Raw genomic sequence first — 8,324 nt, forward strand, 5'->3', positions numbered from 1 at the left:
GCGCGGGCAGCGGTCGAGCTCCCTGGGTCCTCGTGCTTTTCCTCTATGAGCGAGCGGGCGGCGGCGGCGGCGTGGTGGGTGCGTCGTTGATCGGGCCGGCCAGGTCAGAGCAGCGGGGCAATGTCGCCTGCCTCGCCCAGGGCATCAGAATCTTGGCATGGCAGCCTAGCAGGTGTTTGCCGGCCCGGCAGCTCCACGTGATCCGGATCCAATATTCGCTGCTCATACGCCGCTGGTAGCTCCATTCCACCACGTGACAATGGTGAGGCGAGGGTCCGGTATTCAGCCAGCTTGCTGGCTGCTGCGTGCGCGCCTGTGGTCGACGTTCAACATTCTTGCCCATCCGGGCGTATGGTGGGTATTCTTCGACGTCTCAACATCGCAAGGGCGCACTTTCAAAAAAAAAAAAAAAAACATTCCAAGGGTGCGCTCTCGGTTTCCCTCCAAAAAGCTAGCCCGTGCGCACCGTACCAAACTTGCATGCTGAAGAAAAAAACCCGGTCCAGATTCGAGAAGCTTCCGTCCGTGTCCAGTCCCCGTATCACGAAGTGACGAATATCAAACCTGCAAAAGGTGAGCATTAGGAAACTGTCACCGCGCAGGCTGCTATCCATCCATACCTCAGGGAACATGCAACGACGACGTGACGACGCTTGGGTCCAGGAAGAAAGGACCTGAGCGCCGACGAGCGACCGACCGACCGACGTCTAATCGCGGGGGCAAGCTTTGGGGGCGCTTTCGACGTCGGGCAGTTGCATCGGCGCATCACACCACACCACACCACCGGACAGAGATCACGCTGCAACTACTCAAACACCATCCAACGGACAGCGGCCATCCAGCGCAGCACAGCACAGCCGAAACAAACATCAGTTTTTCTAAGTCATTAGGAAATGCAAATACTACTGCACCATTTTTCAGTCAATTAACACTACGAACAGTTAGTTAAGAATTAAAAAACAAAAAGAATGAGCCTGTTTGCGTTATACAAATAGCATTGTGTCCTGAATGCAAGTGATCAGCATTTTTCAGTCACTTAAGGCATGTTCAATATGGCTCTCAAATCGCCCGCATATGTCCTAACAGCACAGTTCAAACTTGTTTTGACATTCAACATAATCCCACATTCATACGTCGACTAGTCACACCGCAACACCTGTCTGCAGTGTGTGTCTACAGAAACCGAAGAACAACGCATCTCTATGATGCATGTCTACAATACTTTCTCTTTACAGTAGAAGATCTGGAATGTTTGTCGGCAACTACGGCTCAGGCTCTATGGATCAGGGCATTTCTAACCGATCCTTTATCGAATTTTTTCTCCTCTAAACCGCACCTAACCGATCCCTTATAACGGTCAGTGGAGTAAAAAATTTACTCCATCCCTATTCATCTCCTTATATTTATTCCAGCTCACGGCGGCCGAGTAAAAGTCTGCCCCTCTCTTCCTCTTCTCTGCCTCCTCTTCTCTCCGTCGCCCCGCCGCCGACGCGTCCCCCGCCCCGATCCGCTGCCCCCTCTCCTCCCGATGGCCGGACACGGTGGCCGCCGGTCCCCTCCGTCGATCCACAACGCGGATCCCGCCATGTCTGCAACCGCTTCCTCGAGCCACCACCGCTCGGTAGATCCGCCCACCGCTGCACCCCTCCGCCGCGGCCACCGACGAGGACCTTCCTCGGCGTCCGGCAGCGGTCGTGGGGGACATGGGTGGCGGAAATCACCGACCGCGTGTTGGGGAACGCAGTATTTCAAAAAAAAATCCTATGATCACGCAAGATCTATCTAGGAGATGCGTAGCAACGAGAGGGGAGAGTGTGTCCACGTACCCTTGTAGACCGAAAGCGGAAGCGTTAAGAAACGCGGTTGAGGTAGTCGAACATCTTCGCGATCCAACCGATCAAGTACCGAACGCATGACACCTCCGCGATCTGCACACGTTCAGCTCGGTGACGTCCCTCGTACTCTTGATCCAGCTGAGGCCGAGGGAGAGTTTCGTCAGCACGACGGCATGATGACGGTGATGATGAAGTTACCGACGCAAGGCTTCGTCTAAGCACTACAACGATATGACTGAGGTGGAAATTTGTGGAGAGGGGCACCGCGCACGGCTAAGACAACTATCAACTTGTGTGTCTATGGGGTGCCCCCCTCCCCCGTATATAAAGGAGTGGAGGAGGGGAGGGTCGGCCCTCTATATGGCGCGCCCCAAGGAGGATTCCTACTCCTAGTAGGAGTAGGTTTCCCCCTTTTCCCTAGTTGGAGTAGGAGAAGAAGGAAGAGGGAGAAGGAGAGAAGCAAAGGGGGCTGATACGTCTCCAACGTATCTATAATTTTTGATTTTTCCATGCTATTATATTATCTGTTTTGGATGTTTATGGGCTTTATTATGCACTTTTATAATATTTTTGGGACAAACCTATTAACCCAGAGCCCAGCGCCAGTTTCTGTTTTTTCCTTGTTTTAGAGTATCGCAGAAAAAGAAAATCAAACAGAGTCTAATTGGCCTGAAACTTCACGGAACTTATTTTTGGAACGGAAGCAATCCAGAAGACTTGGGGTGTACGTAAGGGAAGCAACAAGGAAGGCACGAGGGAGGGGGGCGCCCACCCTCCTGGGCGCGCCCTCCACCCTCGTGGGCCCCTCGTGGCCCCACTAACGTATTTCTTCCTCCTATATATACCAATATACCCTAAAACCATCGGGGAGCAGAATAGATCGGGAGTTCCGCCGCCAGAAGCCTCCGTAGCCACCGAAAACCAATCTAGACCCGTTCTGGCACCCTGCCGGAGGGGGAATCCCTCTCCGGTGGCCATCTTCATCATCCCGGCGCTCTCCATGACGAGGAGGGAGTAGTTCTCCCTCGGGGCAGAGGGTATGTACCTGTCGTGGAATTGTCACGGCAGATGTCCTAGAGCAAGGACTTAGTCGTAGGGCCATCGCACTAGGAAGCTTAAAGGGGTTAATCGGGACAAAGGACACGAGAGAGTTTTTATACTAGTTCGGCCCCTTACGATGAAGGTAAAAGCCTGCGTCTAGTTGGGTTTGGTATTGCTAGGGTTTCGATCTCCAAGAGGCTCAACTCGCCGGCTTGGTTATCGATTGGTTGTTTCTTGCCCTAAGCCGCCACCGGGTCGTCCCCTTATATACATGGGTTGACGCCTGGTGGCCTACAGAGTCCCGGCCAGCTCATAGTCATGTCCGGCTCGGTGACTTCCTTTACATGCCTTTCCTTACAAGTCTTTCTTTACATATGACGGTTCATAATATTAGGCCTTAAACCGCCTCCAGGCCTTTGGGCCTTCTATAAGACTTAATAAACTACAATCTTGAATGTTTACTGGGCTTCTTGTGTAACCCGCCATTGAGGCTGACCCGGCCCCTCCTAGGCGGGTCTCAACTGATAGTAATATCCCCAACATTAGGCCCCAGGTTGACTTTAAACTTTGTTCTTTTTCAATCTTCCATACTTAGCAAAAAATCCATCTTTTACTGAAATTTGCTTGTAACCCGCCGTGACGTCATCTCTTGAAAACACAAAAAACTTTCATGATGTCATCTTCCAACGGATCTTTTATCTTTAATGTTTCCCAAGAATCGAGGCACCTATATAGCTGGATAACCATTATTCGGTTCTCCCTTGATTCTCGCGCCAGTCTGTTCGCATCTTCCCTTATAAATAGACTCGCCCCGGCCTTCCTCATTCTTCTCTCTCTCTCTCTGTGTGTCTTCTTCCTCTCGCGTCCCTGCCGCTGCTCGAGCTTCGCCGCCGCCGCGCCTCATCTCCGTCATCGACTCCGGCCGCTCCATCGACCTGAACCGATCCAGAAAACCTACGGCGCCCTCCGCAGTAGACCTGAAACCGTAAGTTTCCTTTCCTTCGTGTCTCAGATCTTCATTAGGGTTTCCAAGCTCCTGCGTGTTCTTCGTAGTTCATCATAGCTTCTTCGTAGTTCTTCCACTGCCTCCTCTTTTTGATCCAAAAGAGATGTATGTTTATGCAGTAGTTGTTTAGTACCTCCTTTTGATACTAGCAGACTCCTTTTTCTGGTACAAGAGCCATATTTAGATCTAATGAACTCATCTGGGCTGTATTTTTAGGTCTATAATTTTTTTATTTTGAACATCCATTTGATCTGAAATAATATCAAGCATTTTGGGAAACTTGTTTGTCCCAACACTTAGCTGAATCCGCTTTCTGAAAGAATCTATAGTCATGGCGGCTTACCGCACCGACTTTCTTTTCCTTATATGCCATTAGCCCTTAGTTAAGCCGTCATTACTTGTTTTACATCTTCATCCTTTAACTGTTAACCTCACCGTAAAACTGAACTGGCATGTTGCTTTTTTCAGTTCCTTGCACATCATGTCATCAAAGACACCAACCATCTATAACTGGGTCCCCTCAATCATAACTGAGGAGTGAGGAACGTTTAAAAGAGTTCTTCATCATAGGATTTCTGCCATCAAAAGCTGTCATGTCTTATCGCGCCCCTGACCCGGAAGAAGAACGGCCCAATCCAAGAGATGGTGAGGTGATCATTTTTACTGACCACATGAACCGTGGCTTCTCACCACCCGGCTCAAAGTTCTTCAGAGAGGTCCTCCATTTTTTCAAACTCCACCCTCAAGATATCGGGCCCAACTCCATATCTAACATCTATAACTTCCAAGTGCTCAGTGAGGTATATCTTCAACAAGAGCCGACCGTGGAATTGTTCAGAGAATACTTTTACCTAAACCGGCAGAATGAGTGCACCAATGGCCTTAGTTTAGAACTTGGAGGTATATCAATCCAGTGCCGGCAGGGTGCCGTCTTTCCCCTTGTTGTCTTACCAAGCCACCCAAAGGACTGGAACCAGACTTGGTTCTACTGCTAGGACACTTCACCAGCAAACGAGAAGCCCCTGCCGTGTTATCGCCCCGATCGCCTTGACTCCAAGTTTGCGCTTCCTGATAAGCTGACTGTCGCTGAACGCAAGAGGCTGCTTCCATACATCAAAAGGATCAACGCTTTGTTGGGGAACGGGTTAACTGGATTTGATCTGACCCGCTGCTGGATCTCATGGCGGGTCATCCCTTTGAGCCTCCGGTCAAAGCTGATGTATGAGTATGGTGGAGGCCCGGATGACTCCCTTCGTCACAGCCCCGTTCAATTGGCAGAGGAAGATATTGTCTCAGTGTCAACTCTTCTGGTGAACGGGAAATATGAAGATTGCAATGTCGTCGGGTTAAACCCCTTCTGTCAGCTTAACCCGGTTCCAGAAGTAAGGATGTCATTATTTATCTCTTTTGTATTTCTCCAGCCGTATTGTTCTGACTCTTTACCTTGTTTTTACATGTCTGCAGGCCAATTCTGACTTCTAGAAGGTTAAGTATGACCACGAGGCGGCGAAGAAAGCGAAAGTCGCCGCCGTAAACGCCAAGAAAACGACCCAGAGGTCAAAAAAGAAGAAAAAAGTACTACTGAAGACCTGATGAAGCTTGATGATACATCTGACTCGAAGGTAGCCCTTGATTCCCTTGGCCAATTTTTTAACAATCTTATTGACACTGATCATTACCAGGATGACACTGGGGCCAGTCAGGCCGGGGAAGCAGAGGTAACTATCATTTCCTCCAACTCAGAGCCCTTATCAAGACACAAAGTTCGACGAGTGATCCATAAAGTAAGGTTTTCTAACCCTTTAGCTCACTTGGATCCCAACTTTCGTTTGAAAAAATAGCAACATGAAAGCCGCCGTCAAGCTGGGATTGAAGACGAACCGGCTGTCATTCTTCAACAAACTCCTCGGAAACGTCCGAATGAGGTTTACTTATTTCTGTCTTTAACTCTGTTTAATGGATCCTTCTCCTTGTATTTCTTTTAACTCTATTTTATCCTTTCAGGAGGTGTCTCGCTCTTCTGGCGACTCATCGCAGACGCAATTCTCGGCTTTCAAGACTGCTCCTGGGTAATCAAAAATCCTCCTTTCTTTCGGGTTTGTTCAATTGTATCTTTATATTGACAACCTTGCAACATTTTTTCCTAGCGGTCAAGCTAAATCCAAGAAAGCGAAGGCAGCTAAGCCGGCGGAAGACCCGCTGGTGCTGGCATCTGACCCGGCTAGGCCTTCTTCTCCGTTAACTGACGCTCCAGAAGACCCGCCTGTTGACACCGAAGCAAATCCTCCTGAGCTGTCATTTGACAAAACCACTATGAACCCTTCCACAACCGGACCATCAAGCTCAGCCAACCCACCGTCTCCGTCTGCACAAGATGTTCAGATTACCGGGAGCCGCTTTATTGAACCGGGGAACCCAACCATGCTGTCTCGGTGTACAGCAAAACAAGAGGCGTTGGAGAGGCAGAAAGTTCGTTTTGACGTTGCCAACTATGACCGGCTCAATGCCAATGATATTTTATCCGGCTATCTTAACCATGTACACTCCAGCCGCGACTCTGAGATTGAAATGGTCAAACAACTGCAGTTGAAATATGAGGTATGTTTTTCCGGCTTATCTGTATTCCTTCAGCCCCCAAGTCTTTAGATTATGAGAGAATCAGAATGACCTGTAGACTTTAAAATATAGGCCGAGACCTTTACCTTTGAAACTTTTCCGGCTTCACCCGTAGTCCCCAAGGGCCGGTTCGTTTTGATGATAAATGAACCGGTACTTTAAATTGTTTGGTTCCGTATTCAAAAGACTTAATATTCCGGCTTAACCTTTGAGAAACTTGTTGAACTACATACATTAGCCCCCAAGTGCCAAGTGTCGTTACTTTGTAAGGTACTTGGGACTTAAATATGTCTGTAGAGTCGTAGAAATTTGATTTGGCATACATTAGCCCCCAAGTGTCAAGTGGTTTTTTTGTAAAGTACTTGAGACTTGAATCTTGATTTTTGAATTTGAAACCAAATATTGACTCATCTGAATGTTTTGCAGAATGCCTTATCTGAATTGAACTCTCAATTGACTGACGCGAAGACCCGGCTAGCGAGTCAGGAGACAGAAATAAAATCCGCTAACTCCAAACTGCAAATAAGTCTCTCTGCAACGGAAGATTTAAAGAGCAACTTTGCTGCCAAGAAGAAAACTTGGGAAGAGGGAAAAACGCTTCTGACCCAACGTGCTGAGACGGCCGAAACAGCTCTGAAAGAGATTTCAACAGAGTTGAACGGGTTAAAGGGCCGGGTGTCTCAAATGGTAGCTGCTATCTTTGGTAAGCTGTCTGATTTTAACTTTTGTGTGCTGTTTTGCCGATTCGGAGTCTAATCCACCAACTGACTTTGCGTGTAAAATTTATGCAGGTCCTTGAAGCAAAAATCTGAGCCAAGACCCGTTGATTAAACTGAAGGCAGTATATACTTTGGTTGAACAACTGTATATTGGCGCACAGCGGGCTCTGGCCGCCATCTCTCCTGCTAATCAAGGACCCAACCGGCTCAGCGACGTCCTGAAGAAACTGTCCATCCTTCCTGCCAGGTTTCAAGAAGTAAAACGCTCCTACCGTGAGCCAGAGCTTTGACTACCCTGAGCCGCTCCAAGGCTTGGGTGCCAGACCTAGACCCGGCGGACGTGGCCAGAGGCTATCCCACCGTGAAGGAAGACAGGTCTCCTTTTGATCAGGATGACTTCATGGCTTGCATGCGCGGAGTCCGGCCTCAGGCAACTACCCTTGGAGATGATACCAATATTGATAAATACCAGCCGGGTTTTGATAGTGAGAATAAGAAGATGGCCACTCCCTCATACAAGGTAACAGATTTGATCCCACCAGTGAGAGAAGACACATTTGCCCCGGAAGTTGACCCGGTCGGCCTGATCGACGACGAAGCCGAATTTGTTGTCGTGAATGGTTTTGATTGGTCAAAACCCAACTTCCAGCTAATAGAAGGTGGTGAACCGGTGAGGGAGGAACAATGATCATCTTCATGGGCTTATAAAGCCTTGTAATAACTTAGTTGTGAAAATATTGTATGCCTTGCTTATGCCATCGCGCATAAAACACTTTTATGTGAGTCTGTTTCCCGATGCCAATGTATGCATCGTATTTAATGTTTGTTTCTGCAATGTTTGAACTCTGTTCCTGTAAACACAAAGAAAAGACTGGCTTGGCGGCTTAGAACCAAACATGTTAAAACACCCAGTTTATAGCCAATATGTTTACCATAATAAGAACCAGAGACAAGTATAAAAAAAGGACAAGGGCTGAGACTAACTCTTTTAGTTAATGCAGCAGGTAATTGTGTATAAGTAATAACCATACCTTGTACTTTTTTATCCTTAGACCGTCGGCTTGAATAACCCGGGTGATGAATTGATAATTCAATCTTCATGAAAAA

This window comes from Triticum aestivum, chromosome 3A, assembly GCF_018294505.1.
Source record: "Triticum aestivum cultivar Chinese Spring chromosome 3A, IWGSC CS RefSeq v2.1, whole genome shotgun sequence".
Lineage (NCBI taxonomy): Eukaryota > Viridiplantae > Streptophyta > Magnoliopsida > Poales > Poaceae > Triticum > Triticum aestivum.